This window comes from Pan troglodytes, chromosome 4, assembly GCF_028858775.2.
Source record: "Pan troglodytes isolate AG18354 chromosome 4, NHGRI_mPanTro3-v2.0_pri, whole genome shotgun sequence".
Classification (NCBI taxonomy): domain Eukaryota; kingdom Metazoa; phylum Chordata; class Mammalia; order Primates; family Hominidae; genus Pan; species Pan troglodytes.
This window is the reverse complement of record NC_072402.2, coordinates 123,728,554-123,744,378: the sequence shown is the minus strand read 5'-3', so window position 1 is coordinate 123,744,378 and position 15,825 is coordinate 123,728,554.

The following is a 15,825-nucleotide window of genomic DNA, read 5'->3' as shown; positions in this document are numbered from 1 at the left end:
AGAGATGTGTGACCTTTCAGACAGCATTCAAAAAAGCTAATTTTAGGAAGCTCAGCTAACTTCAAGATAACACAGATACATTTAACTAAGTATCTGATACTATCAGATACATTTAACAAAGGGATTGAAATTAACGAAGTATCTGATAGTATCAGATACATTTAACAAAAGGATTGAAATTTTAAAAAATCAAGCGGAATTTATGGAGCTGAAAGATTCAATTGACAAACTGAAGAATGCATTGGAATCTCTCAACAGCAGAATTGACCAAACAGCAGAAAGTATTAGTGAGCTTGAAGAGAGGCTATATGAAAATACACAGTCAGAGAGAAAAATATAGAAGAATGAAGCACGACTATACTATCTAGAAATAGCCTCACAAAGGTAAATCTAAGAGTTACTGGCTTTAAAGAGGAGGCAGAGAAGGAGATCAGTGTAGAAATTTAATTCAAATAAATAATAACTAATAACAGAGAATTTTCAAAACTTGGAGAAAGATATCAATATACAAGAAGGTCGTAGAACACCAACCAGGCTTAACCCAAATAAGACTACCTCAAGACATCTAATAATCAAACTCCCAAAAATAAAGATATGATTTTAAAAGCAACAAGATAAAAGAAATGAACAATATATAAAGGAGATCCCATATGTCTGGCAGCAGACTTCTCAGTGAAAACCTTACCATTCAGGAAAAAAAAAAAAAAAAACAAAAACCTTTTATCCTAGAATATTATATCCAGTGAAAATATCCTTTAAATGTAAAGGAGAAAAAATGCTTTCTCAGGGAAGTAAAAGCTGTTGAATTTTGTCAACATTAGACCTGTCTTACAAGAAATGCTAAAGGGAGTTCTTTAATCTGTAAAAAGGATGTTAATAAGAAATAAGAAGTATGAAGATACAAAACTCACTGGTAGCAGTAAGTACACAGACAAATACAGAATATACTAACACTGTAGCTGTGATATGTAAATCACTCATATGTTCAGTAGGAAGACTCAAAGACTACAATAACTTTTAAGAGGTACACAGTATAAAAAATAAAAACAACAAAAAGTTAAAAAGCAGGATGTATGGACTTAAGATACGGAGTTTTTAGTTATCTCCTTGCTTGTTTGTTGATTCATTGTTATTTTTTTGCAATCAGAGCTGTCATCAGTTGAAAATACTGGCTTATAAAATGTTATTTGCAAGCATCATGGTAACTTCAAATTAAAAAACCTACAACAGATATACAAAAATAATAAATTAAAACATGCCACTAGAGAAAATCATTTTTACATGGAGGAAGACAGGAAAGAAAGAATAAAGGCCCACAAAACAACCAGAAAATAAATAACAACATGGCGGTAATAAGTCCTTAATCATCAATAATAACCCTGAATGTAAATAGACTAAACTTTCCAATAAAGAAATATACTGAATGGATTTAAAAAAAGACCCAATTATATAGTGTCTATAAGAAACTAACTTCACCTATAAAGATACACACAGACTGAAAATAAAGGGATAGATGAAACAGGCAAATGGAAACCAAATAAAGAATAGTAGTAGTTATATCAGAAAAAATACATTTCAATTCAAAAGTGTCAAAAGAGACAAGGTTACTATATGATCATAAAATGATCAGTTCAACAAGAGGATATAATAATTGTAAATATATATACACCCAACACTGGAGCACCCAGATATAAAGCAAATATTATTAGAACTAAAGGGAGATATACTCCCAGTACTATAATAGCTGGCAACCTCAACACCCCACTTTCAGCACTGAACAGATCATCCAGACAGAAAATCAACAACAACAATAAAATCAGACTTAATCTGCACTATAAACCAAATAGACCAAATAGATATTTACACAACATTTCATTCAAGACTTGGAAAATACATATTCTTCTTCTCTGCACATGGATTATTCTCAGAAATAGACCATACAATAGGCCACAAAACAAGTCTTAAGAAAATTCAAAAACTTGAAATCATATCAAGTATCTTCACTGACCACAATGGAATAAAACTGGAAATCAATAACAAGAGGAAATTTAAAAACCATACAAACACATGGAAATTAAATAATATGCTCCTTAATGACCTGTGGGTCAATGAAGAAATTAATAAGGAAATTAAAAATTTATTGGAAAAGATGATAATGGAAACACAAATACTAAAACCTATGGGATGCAGCAAAAGCAATACTAACAGGAAAGTTTATAGCAATAAGTGGCTACATCAAAAAAGGAAAAATTCAAATAAATATCCTAATGATACATCTTAACTAGAAAAGCAAGTGCAAACCAAACCCAAATTGGTAGAAGGAGAGAAATAATTAATTAGAGCAGAAATGAAATTGAAATCAAAATATAATACAAAAGGTCAATAAATCAAAATGTTTTTGAAATGGTAGAATAAGAATAAGCAAGACTAAGAAAAAAAGAAAATCAGAGATTAAAAAGGAGACATTACAATTGATACCACAGAAATTCAAAGCATCATTAGAGATTACTATGAGAAGCTATATGCCTATAAATTAAAATCGTAGAAGAAATGGATAAATTCCTAGATACATGTCTAGGTTCCTAAACAACCTAACAAGATTGAACCATTAAGAAATCCAAAACCTGAGTAGATGAATAACAAGTAATGAGATCAAAGTCATAATAAAAAGTCCCCCATCAAAGAAAAGCTTGGGACCTGATAGCTGACTGCTGAATCTTACCAAACATTTAAAGAAGAACTAATACCAACCCTATTCAAACTATTCCAAAAAATTGAGGAGGCAATACTTTCAAACTTATTCTACAAGGTCACTGTTACTCTGATACTAAAACCAGACAAAAACACAAGGAAAACAAACTATAGACCAATATCTCTGATGCATAATGATACAAAAAATCTTCAACAAAATACCAGCAAACCAAATTCAACAACACGTTAAAAAGAACATTCATCATGATCAACTGGAATTTTACCCGGGATGCAAGGATGGTTCAACATACACAAATCAATCAATATGATGCACCATATCAATGGGATGAAGGATGAAAACCACATGGTAATTTCAATTGCTGCTGTAAAAGCCCTTGATAAAATTCAACATCCCTTTATGAGAAAAACCTTCCAAAAACTAGAGGTAGAAAGAACATACCTCAACACAATAAAAGCTATACATGACAGACACCCAGCTAGCATCATACTGAATGGGGAAAAACTGAAAGCCTTTCCTGTAAGATCTGGAACAAGGCAAAGATGCCCACTTTCGCCACTGTTCTTCAACATAGTATTGGAACTCTTAGCAAGAGCAGTTAGACAAGAGAAATAAATAAAGGGTATCCAAACTGGAAAAGATTTCAAATTATCCTTGTTTGCTGCAGATGATATGATCTTATATTTTGAAAAACGTAAAGACTCTATCAAAAGACTATTAGAACTGATAAATTCAGCAAAGTTGCAGTAGACAAAATCAACATACAAAAACCACTTGAATTTCTAGATGCCAACAGTGAACAATCTGAAAAAGAAATCAGTAAACTAATCCCATTTATAATTACTACAAATAAAATAAAATACCTAGGAATAACATTAACCAAAGAAGTGAAAGATCTCTAAAATGGAAGTATAAAACATTCATGAAAAAAATTGAAGAGGACACAAAAAATGGAAAGATATTTCATGTTCATGAATTGGAAGAATCAATATTATTAAAATGTCCATACTACTGAAAGCAATCTATAGATTCAATGCAATTCCTATCAAAACACCAATGGCATTCATCACAGAAATAGAAAAGGTCATCATGAAACTTATATGGAACCACAAAAGACCCAGAAGAGTCAAATCTATCTTTAGCAAAAAGAATAAGACTGGAATAATCACATTACCTGACTTCAAATTATATTAGAGAGCTATAGTAACAAAACCAGCATGGTACTGGCATAAAAACAGACATGTAGACCAACGGAACAGAACGGAGAACCTAGAAATAAATCTGTACATCTACAGTGAAGTCTTTGGACTATGGTTCCCAAGGATATACATTGGGTAGGAGACAGTCTCTTCAATAAATGGTGCAGGGAAAACTGGCTATCCATATGCAGAAGAAAAACTAGATCCCTATCTCTTGCCATATAAAAAATAAAATAAATATGGTTTAAAGACTTACATCTAAGATCTCAAACTATGAAACTACTCAAAGAAAATGTTGGAGATACTCTCCAGGACATTGATCCAGGTAAAGATGTCTTGAATAATACCTCATTAGTACAAGCAACCAAAGCAAAAATGGACAAATGGGATCACATCAAGTTAAAAAGCTTCTACACAGCAAAGGAAGCAATCGATAAATAGCATGCAGAATGGGAGAAAATATTTTCAAACTATCCATCCAAGAAGGGATTAATAACCAGAATATGTAAAGGGCTCAAACAACTCAGTAGCAAATAAACAAATAATCCAGTTCAAAAATGGGCAGAAGACCTGAATAGATATTTCTCAAAATTAGACATATTAATGGCAAAGAGGAATATGAAAAGGTGTTAAACACCATTGACCATCAGAGAAATGCAATTCAAAGTTACAATGAGATATCATCTCACTCCAGTTAAAATGGCTTTTATACAAAAGACAAGCAAAAATGACTAATGGCAAGGTGGATAAAGGGGAACACTCACACATTGTTGGTAGGAATGTAAATTAGTACAGCCAGTATGAAGAACAGTATAGCGATTTCTTGAAACACTAAAAATAGAACTACCATATGATCCAGCAATCCAACTGCTGGGTGTACACCTAAAAGAAAGGAAATCAGTATATTGAAGAGATATCTGCACTTCCATGTTTATTGCAGCACTATTCACAATAGCCAAGATTTGGAAGCAACCTAAGTGTCTATCAACAGATGAATGGATAAAGAAAATATGATATATATAAACAATGGAATATTATTCAGCCATAAAAATAATGAAACCCTGTCATTTGCAACAACATGGATAGAACTGGAGGACATTTTATTAAGTAAAAAATGCTAGGCACAGAAAGACCAATTTCACGTGTTCTCATTCTTATGTGAAAGCTGACAAAACAACTGAAAAAAAAAAGGGAAGTCAGGGAGGAGGCGGGGAGTGGCACTAAAACATAGTTAGAATGAATAATATCTAGTATTTGATAGCATAACAGGGTGACTATAATCAGTAGTTCAATGTATAATTAAAAATGACTAAAAATGTGTAATTGGAATGTTTATAACCCAAAAGAATGAAAAATGCTTAAGGTGATGGGTACCCCAGTTACACTGATGGATTATTATTGCACATTGTATACCTGTATCAAGACTTTATATGTACCTGATAAATATGTACACCATTTATGTACCCATACAAATTACAAATAAAGCCAAGCGTATCAAACCCTGTGGTCAGATACATTGTAAACTATTTTCACCCTGTTTTATTAACACAAAGGAGGAACCACAAATAATTTTTCAGTAGGGATTCAAATTTGAAAAATGTCTATTAATGCTGACTCTAAAGCTAATCTTTTGAGAAATAAAAATTTGGTGTCTGGGGGAAATTAAGCCAATATGTATATATTTGGGAATGTCTATTATTCTGTAATAAATAACAAAGATAACCTACTTACCTATATACACAAACACACAATATTGATAAATCATCTTAAGTATAACATGAAGGAGGAATAATGGGAAGTGATTATAGTCAAATATTTCAATATAAAAGTAAATGCTTGTATATCTCTATACTAGAAGATCTATTGAAGTAGTTGGATGCTCATACCAAGGTATAGAATTACCACAAATATTATAGCTATGAATATGAACTGATATAGCAACATCAATACCACAACGTTATTTTCTGACTCAATGGGCCATTCTTGCTAAACTTCCAGACAAAAAGCACAATCTTCCTTTACTTTACAGGGTAGCTACATTTTAAAAAACTAATCCACATTAAAACTCTAAAACAATACATTACATTTATATGTTAAACACAGCTAGTATCCAGCTATAAATTGGGAATAAAATTTTCACCAATGTGGCTGTCTAGCAAGACATTTCGAACTTGTTTGGGGACATTGGACAAGGCCTTACTGTGCAGTATTCTCTGTAATATCATAGAATCTTAAGCATTTCTGGTCCTTGCCTTAAAAAAAATCATCTTTTGTGATTGAGCAAACCCATAGTGTCCTCACATATTTGCCCAGTTGGAGGGCACTGTTTTTTTTTTTAATTGTAGATTTGATATGCCTTGTTTTATTTGTTATTAAGATATTGTTATTTCTGAAGCCTTTATGATCTTTTGATCCACACTTTACATGTAAGAAGAATTAAGACTAGAAGAAGTAATTATGCATTTTCAAAATATTAAAATGAACATTTAGCAGAATAATATCAAAACATGAACCACATACTTACCAAAATAACTATTTGGCAGGGTGAAGAATTATAAGGAACAAATCAGGCAATAAGACACCCCAGCAATAATTTTCACTCTTCAGTCGTGTGTTTTGGCACACTGTGTTGGCCTAGTGATAAGCCCAAAGCAGCACTGGGCTGGATCCAGTCCCAGCTCTCTTATGGATTAGTTATGGCACTTGGATAAGTCACTTACCCCATCTCTCTGCACTTTTCTCATTTACAAAGTGGAATAATGCTCACTCTGTCTACCTCATTACTAGGACATGATAGTACCACATGTGAGAATATAATATTTAGCATTCACAGTCAGAAATGTATCTCATTAGGTCTCCATTTAGTATGAGACTTATTAATCTTTATTGCCATTCTGGCTTGCAGCTGTGTCCTGCAGTTTTCCTACAGTTGAAAGAAATGAACAGTTCAGAAAGTCTGAACTTGCAGTATGAAGTTAGTACCTATGGGTTAGTAAGTAGTTAACCTGAGTAGTCTATATCTATATGCAGTATGTCAATACATGTAAGGATATATAAATATATTCGACACATAGTGTTTTTAACTCAGTGGTTCTCAAAGTACCAGGCACTCCTCTGGATCCCTGACACTTTTGCAGGGTGCTTGCAAGGTCAAAGTTTTCTAATAGTAATGCTGAAATCTTGTTTATCATTTTCACTCTCTTTCTCTCTGATTGTATAGTGACATTTACCAGAGGCCACAACACATGTGGCATTGCAGGCGATTGAATACAGAAGCAGATCTGAGGATCCAGCTGTCTACTACTACTATTTATGAGTTGTAAAATGTAAAATAATGTTACTCTTCTCACTAAATCTGTGTGTATTTCTGCACAGTATCTTACTTTTAACTTCTAATACAGAAAATATCAATAAATACAGCCTACACAAACAAAAGTGTTCTGGAGTCCTTAATTTTAAGAAGTGAAGAGTTCCTGAGACTAAAAAGTTGGAGAACCACTGATTTAGATTATATTCTAATTCTGTCCTCATTAAAGAACTGGCAGAATTGGGTTTCCTATAAGAAGTGTTTATTTTCTGGTCCTATTTGGCGCTTCTTTACCGTAGTCCTCATTCTGCATTACCTTTAGGTTCTTTGTATATCCTTTTGATCTGGGTTGAAGTAGTTACTTCCCTATAACAGTTGCAAAATATTTTATCACAAATGTAAAAATATTTCAGTCTCTTTATCTATAAATGCTCTCTTGTCCAGCTACATTTCCAAGGTGGTGATCTGCATTCTGCTAGTCTGTGTAATCTTTGCAATGCCCGGCGTATGCCTTCTTTCCATCTGCACTGTGATGTAACTCACACAATTCATGCTGTCTCCTTAAGAATTGCACCAAGGTAATGGATGGGTTTTATGATCATTGACTTTTTGGAAGAAAGGAAATCACTTCCCAGGATATATGAATTGCAATAATGGCACCGCTCTGCAGAAATGATTGACTCCATAGTTTTCTCATATATAAGTTCCTAACACATTCCTGGCTGCTGCAATCCACAGCCTGGCATTTCACTCTGTGACCACACCTCATAGTTTGTAACGTCTAGTATGAAATATGTAAAGCACCTAAGGAATACAAAGATATACTATTATAAACTAGGTTTCTTTTGTTTTCTCTTTTTGCTTATGTATTTTTTTCTTTAAACAGTGTTAGTATTTAAAGCTTGATTGCTTTGGTATGTTTTCATCAAGTCTCTTGGTAGCTGCTATATATTTTGAATAATATTAATATCTACTTACTGAACCGCAGATAATAATCTCTGCAATGGATCTTGTCCCACTTTTAACCAAACAGAACGGTGTCAGCCAGATTATGTAAAAGTTATTTCCCTCACAAACACCTTATTTGTTTATTTTTTGGCGTAACCACATAGGGCTTTGCATTAGGAGATGCTAACATATTTTAATAAGATATTTTGTCCAATAAAAGAGCATCTAATAAGATCCCAATTTATGAATGATTTATGTACACAAACAGATGGCAGAGATCTGTTGGGAGGCAGCAGCCCAGGACTCTGTGGAGGGAGCCCCTCTTGGTTTTCCAACTGAAGATACTTAAACAGAGAGTAACCAGAATATTTCCTGTGTGCTGTTCTGGGGGGACCTGGGGTCCTGTAAAGCCTTAACCAGAGGCTCTGAAAGCTCATAAGTGAAGGGAGTGATGCATACTACAGCCCCAACTTGGAGATTTCACAAGGAATGTATCACGATAAAAATCCTGAAGATCCCAGAGGACAGAAACCAGCTTAACTTTGTTTAGTCTAATATTTCTTCAATTTCATTAGCCACAGACACATTTATGAAAGGACATATTTGAATATATCCATCTATTATATCAGGGTATCGTTTGGGAAATACAGACTTTGAGAAAATCCGTCTCTTTAGGAGTTAGAGAGAAATATCACATTTCTGATGCCCGCAAGTGTCCACCTTGTCCACCTGGAGCAAGGCTCCAGGTATCACCAAACATGGGTTGATCTTGTATCCTTAGCTGGATAGATTTTCTGATGGGAATTGTGTTATCCACATGGGTATGATTGGCTGAATTAGTGTCATTAGTACTCTACTGCAATCGTGCAATGCGTTCTGTGAACTACTATGGGAGAAAATGTTCTGAGTTGCAAATCTGTCTACTTCATATTATATGCTTAAAATATAATCAGCAAACTTAGAGCTGACTGTCTTTATTTTTTACCTTACAGTTTAGAGATTCACTATAGTTTTGAAGTGTGTTGAAGAACAAAGGAAATACTTTAGCAAAAGGAAGGGGCAGTTTAGAATGAAAAATAAAAGCCTGAGAACATTTTTAGTTTAAAATATGATTAAATTTGCATTACAAATGGCAAACTCCTTATATATACCCTGCAGAGGAGTAATTCTCATCAACTGAAAATTACCTGGCTGTGTAACGCTGCGTTCATTTGCTGAGTCAAGTCTGTATGATGGAATATATCCGCTTGAACACACACAGCCTCTATCACCCAGGAAAATAAACATTCATTCATTGCTAACTCTCTCTTCCAAATCTCCCACAAACAAAACTGGAACTTTAGAGCAATGAAATGCAAAGAGAATAGATGTGTGAAAATGCTGACTGCGTATAGAACTGATATTACATCTTAAATATAGCTGAGCTGCCAAGTGTCCCCAGGCATGCAGCAAGCGAAACATGTTAGCAAAAGAAATGAAACTCCAAAATCAACTTCAAAAGGTAGACTTAAAAAAAATGAACAAAACTTTTGAAGCCTTTCCTATCCGAGTGGCCCCAGGGAATTGACTTATCCCAAATAGTTCAGCTGTGATAGTAATGACTCTTTTCTTGGGCAGCCCTATCAATTATTTGAATCTTGATTGCATAGTTTCTTTTTATAAAACCGACCTTGGAATTCTTCAAAAGTTTACCATCATTAGGGGAAAGTTCTAAATTTCTAAGGAGCTTGAGAGAAAAACTGATAAAGAAAATTTGTTATAGTAAATTGGAAACATGAATAAACATCCTCATAGGAGGGAAGAATTGAGCAGTTTGGAGTAGTCGAGCTTGGTTACTTCTCCTAGATGAGCCTGGTACTTTCTTCAGATTCTTTATCTCTGTGTGCTCATTTTTCAAAAGGACATTCTAATTTTAGCCAATTGGAAAAATAAGAAAAAATAAATCACTTAGAAAAATATATAAATGGTAGTATTTTATGCTTTCTAAGTTTTTTTTCTTTCTTTTTCCATTGCTTCTTTCTTTTCCTTTAGGGGTAGGTTTGAAGATATTTATTCTGAGAATTCTAATGGCATTAATTTTCAGTTCCATCTAGCCAAGTGATTTACAATAAGTATTTGTTAATACTAACATTTTAAAGTACATTCTCTAGTGATGGCAGTAGGGAACTACCTTCTGCATTCATTTCCACAATGGGTCATTTATTTTTATTTATTTGACCAGTTGCAGTTCCCTGTAAAGTGGATATACACACTTGATGGGCGTATAACTGGATTACCTGGACCATATTTTTATAATCCAGTATTATTCATGGGGCTGCATAAAAATGCTACACCTGGACAAGGGTGTGCAGTCACAGCACGTCAGTGCCTCCATTCATAAAAGCTCTCCTACTCCATCTTTCGATATAGGATAGATTTGCAGTGAGCATGTCTTAATGCTCATTTTAGCTATGTTTTTCCTTTCAGAAACACTACAAGGCTTGAAAGTCATTTATAATGACTTACTCGCCTTCTTTGCAGGGAAGTATCTTCTTTTAGGTATACTTGATGAACTCAAAATGGAGTATATGTGTTGAGTCCCAAAGTCCTTTAATAGCAGCTCATTAGATGTTTGTTAGCAAAAATCACTGGAAGAAAACAAACATCTTTGTTTCATAGAAACATCTTGAACTACTTTACTATGCTTTTGGGTCATCAAGACTCCAAACGTATTGTGTCAAACACTCTTTCTTCAACTTTGAAACCCATGTGGATAGCCAAGGAAAAGCAATCTGTATGTTTCTAATTAATTTACACTTAACTCATCAGAATGTTGTTTTCCAAGAGCTATTTGATGTGTAAGACCCCTTATGAGCCTTTCAAATATGGCTTCTAAGCATTTTTCCTTTGAACCAGAAAGTCACTTTTTTTTTTCCTGAAGCAAATGGAAATCAATTCTCAAAAGGCTTAGTTTGGTTCAAAAAATTGTCAGACTCACACAATCTGACAAAACATGTTCTCCCACTTAAATGGATTAACTCATGCAGCAGACACTAGGAATTACAGGGCATTTCATATCATTAGGCATAGATTTACTTAAAATGGCCACAGTGTTAATGAAATTCTTGTTTATTTAGCAATGCTCCTAGACAAAGTGACATTAAGTGCACTTGTGTGAGTGAGCATAGGTACTCCTGCAAGAAAATGCAAAGGAATTAAGAACATTTTATCTGAAAAGTGCACATTGGTTTTTGCAGTGTATAGGCAAAGGGCTTATTCTTGTATTATCTCCCTGGTTTCAGTACAAAAGTCAGTGTTGTATACAGGAGACTCGTAGATTGGTATCATCCAATACTATTTCTCTCACCATTTTATACAGAAGAGAGAAAAAAGCAGTGATTACTATGGTGAAATATAATGATAGACCCAGAGCATAACTAATGTCACAGGCATGTCATGTTTCATTATGTTTGCATAGTCCAACTGTGTTTGAGTATTACATTTTTAATTTAAATTCCTTCCTTGATATTGGTCTTACAAGTACGTTTTTGCTTTCTTTCTAGTTAGCCACTTGGTTTGAAATATTCACATTGATTTTCAAATTCATTGTATCATAATTACCTGACTTTTTTCTATTCACTGTCTCAAAATTTTTGTTTAGAAGCTTCCTGTCAACCCTCATACTATGGAAAAATATTCCTAGAGCTTGCTTTAGCTATCTTCTCTATCTCCAATATATAAGTATCTATAGAAACTTAGACATGCCCATGTGATTTCTTCCATCATTTATATCCAAATTTCTCCCTTAATTCAGGTCCACTTTAATTCATCATCCTCTCTATCTTCTGGTTAATCATTACCTATTTCAATTTTTTTTAGTATCTTAACATGCAGTTTTAGATGTCAGACTTGAGCTGTCTATTATTGAATTTTTGAGGTGTATACTCTTATGACACTAGAGCCAAATGAACAATCCCATGTAGTGCATATAAAACCATCTAAATATTACAAATTTCTATTGCCAAGACAGTTTTCTTTGTCTTTTTTCCAGACCAATTTTTGTTGTAAATAGCGTGAAAGCCAAGACAATTTGAGCATAATGTAAAGACAAACATAAAGTCCGTAGAATTCAAAATGCTTTTGTGTAAAAGCAGGTATTGTATATATAACTTCTGAAAGTTTTTGATACGCTAGTTAGAACAGAACTCAAATTTCCATTTCTTACATTCAGAAACATTTTCATAGAGGCAGTATCCCTGATTTCAGTATACACATGAATATTTTAAAGTGAAAAAGCCACTGAGCCCATTATTGCCCCTGTCACTGAATCACTGGATGCTTACTGTATCCGTGTATTTCTTCGTGGGGAAGTTTGGAAAGTTTGGGCAATATGTGCATTCCACCTTCCGTGAGTTTTTAATCCAAACTCCAGAATCCAATTTTCTTCCTGCAAAGGACTAGAGAGTCATATTTCCCAATTTTATTTTTAGGTTTCAGTGCCTGGCTTTTGAAACGAAGTTTAAAATGTCGTTGCAACAACCTTCAAAATAAGTGTACTTCTTTGATTTCTGATGTCCTTTCGTATCTCTTGATGAGAGCTTGCTCTGAGAGAGCACTTTTAAAGACATTACTATTCTTCCCCACTCTCCCACCCAGGAGAATTTAATTTTCAGGCAGCATCAGTAGTGAAAGATGAAGTGGCTCTGGCAGTTTCCTCTCAAGCCAGTACATTTAAATAGAGCAGTGCATGTGTAGTTTGTAGCCGTATTCCCTGATGAGAGCCATAACAAACAGCTACAGCATATTTTCCACCGGTGGCAAGTTGCTGTTGGGAACCACTGCATTCACTTGTGAATTATAAACACATTAGTTAGGATCAAGTCTCCTATAGGGTAAAATTCAAAGTATTATCAAAGAACAAGGAGGTAGTAAGTGATTACTTTCCAGCAGATCCAGTTTGACTATAGTTAGAATTCAGATGAATGGGACTTTTAGTGAAATAGAGAAGAGAGAGAGAGGAAGAAAAGAAAGTAACTTCCCAACACTTGATAATAAAGAAAAAACAATTTTTTATTAGCTTTCAAATGGTTTCAATCTATGGTTACCTATTTATTTGGGTTGTCATTCTGTTTACATGGGGTGAGAAATTTGCCAAAATAAGATTTTAAACCATTCATCCCTGATGCAAATATTAACTCAGTAACGATATTTAAGCATACCAGAAATTGAATTGTTTTATGAAGTGATTAGAATCCCTTTCCACAGGTTAATAATCTTGTTTATTAATAGAAATAATTAATCTAGACCAGAATTCTACCCTCTAATTTGGCTATAGAAAGTATAAGTAAAATTTTATAAGATGAAAACCATCACGTAAACTGATTTGAATTATCTGAGAGCCACGTTTGCCTAATGTACATTTAGTGAAGGGGGTGCCATGAATTTCTGATGTCCTTTCCTTGAACTCAAGGGCAGGGTGAGGACATGTTGCTGGAACTGCATACTTTCATTCAGGTCACAGTGGTCTTCGGAAGGTCTTATAGGGTTTATATGATTTTTCTCAGGTAGCAAAAAAGCTTCCCTATTGTGAAGGATCACCCATATGTTTAAGTGGGATACGGTGTTATACTTCCATAAGACAATTAACCATTCGTTGAGGTTTACAAACCCTCTTGAGATATTAGTTTGTTAGTGTTTTAGGCATAAAAGCGTTATATCCCCAAACATGGTATACTAAAGTTTGCTTTAAAGTGGAAATATATTCAAATACAAGCAGGTTGTTGGAGTTCCATAGCATGATAATTTTCAGTTTTAAAATGAAAAATATCAAATATTTTAAATATTTTTGTGTTTATTTTTACCAAGGGAAAACTACTATTAAAGCGAGGGGGCAGTTTGATGTCTAAAATTTAAAGGGTAAATTGCTGCTTCATCACATAAGTGTCTTTTGTAGGCTGGAAGTGAAAAATATTTTTAATTTAGAAGTAAATTTGGAGATCTGGGCATGCTCACTGTACATCACTTTAAAATTATTAAAGTAGTTTGATTTAATAGAGTGAATCATCTCAGGCTGAGAAGTACTTCACTTTGCACTGCATAAGCTCAGATGTTAGAACCTGATCACTTCCCAGCTGAAGAGCTTATAAAAAATGTGAAGTACTCTAATAATTTTAAATTACTCTATATTGCACATTTTCAGGTCTCTGATCACCTCCAAATTCAAGTGCTTATAAAACTGCTCCCATAATTTTAAATTGCTATGTGCACAGTGATTTAAAATTGTAAGAGTGCTTCAAAGTTTTTTAATAAGTGCTTTAATTTAGAAGCAAGTTGAGCAATACTCCAGTATAACTTCAAGAAATTATCAAACTGATATAAAAATTTATCCTCTGGAAAGAAAATTACATTATGTATAAAAGGGTGTGGGCTTCAAATGAATATATATGGGGACGAAGGTACCCAGTGCTTGGGAACAATCAGTGAATGGAATGTAATAATAGGGTCCTGAAAGTTTGTTTTGCTAACTTTGCTGATTGCTGGCGTGAGGCTACAGTTCTTGTAACTCTAACAGGAATTTCCATTCCTTTAAGGTGAAAAGATCGCATGTAGAGGACTTCACTCTCAATTCTCAACATTCTCAAGGATATTGTCACATTTCTTTTGAAACTATGGGAAAATGGGAAAATGTTATTGGTAGATGAGAGGAGTCTTAGAAATGGTGGAGGAAGGAGGGAGAAGGAGGGTAAGAAAAGGAGGAGAGAAAGGTGAAACAGGAGAAAGGGAGACTGGCAGGATAGGAAAGTTTATTGTCGAAGAGGTCTTTTCCCCACTTAGAGTGAGTAAGATAGCTTCTGGACCTCCCTGACTCATTCTTTAATTTCTCATTTTTCAAAGGAGAAAATGGCATGTTTTAAAGTGCACTGATGGATGAATGAAACTGTTTTTCTTAAGAGAATTCCTGTTGTAAACCAATGGTTCTGCTCACTCTAGAGGAACACACAGATTTTGTTTTCTGGCTGTACACCACTGTTAGTACAATACACCAGTCAATTTGATTTTAAACATGCTACTTTCCTACACTGATCTAGCATTATCCCACATATTAGAGGGATAAAATATCTTGTGATATGCCAGCTGCCAACTCGCTGTTGGCCCTGTCTTCTCTTGTTTTTGATGCTGTTCTGATCCACATGGCTGTACGCTTCCACTGAGTCACTTGGTTTGTCTGACTGCACTACCTGATATACCCGAAATATCAAACTGACAGGAACACAGGCCTCTGATAGATTTAATTAGAATTTTACAATGTCTTTGATTAATAACACTAAATTGAAATACATAAAAGATAAGGATACTCTTGTCAAGTTGTTGAAGACTTAGGATTTATAATCAATTGTGATTCATTGTACATTTTCACATTTTGCTAACCACTCATAGCCTTATTGCTAAAGAAAAGACATTTACATTTTACTGAGGTGCAAATGAAATAAAAGGAAATTGGCTGCTTGTTTCAGCAATTTATGTTTCAATATGGGAAATGATATACATCATTAGATTCTAAGGCACAATAAATGGGCAAATATAAGTTGTTATTAAGCACATTGCTATAAATATTACTCATAAAACAAAACCTTTGAAATAGTTTTTATCTCTATTTTTGGCTTTTGTAACTGTTCCTTGGA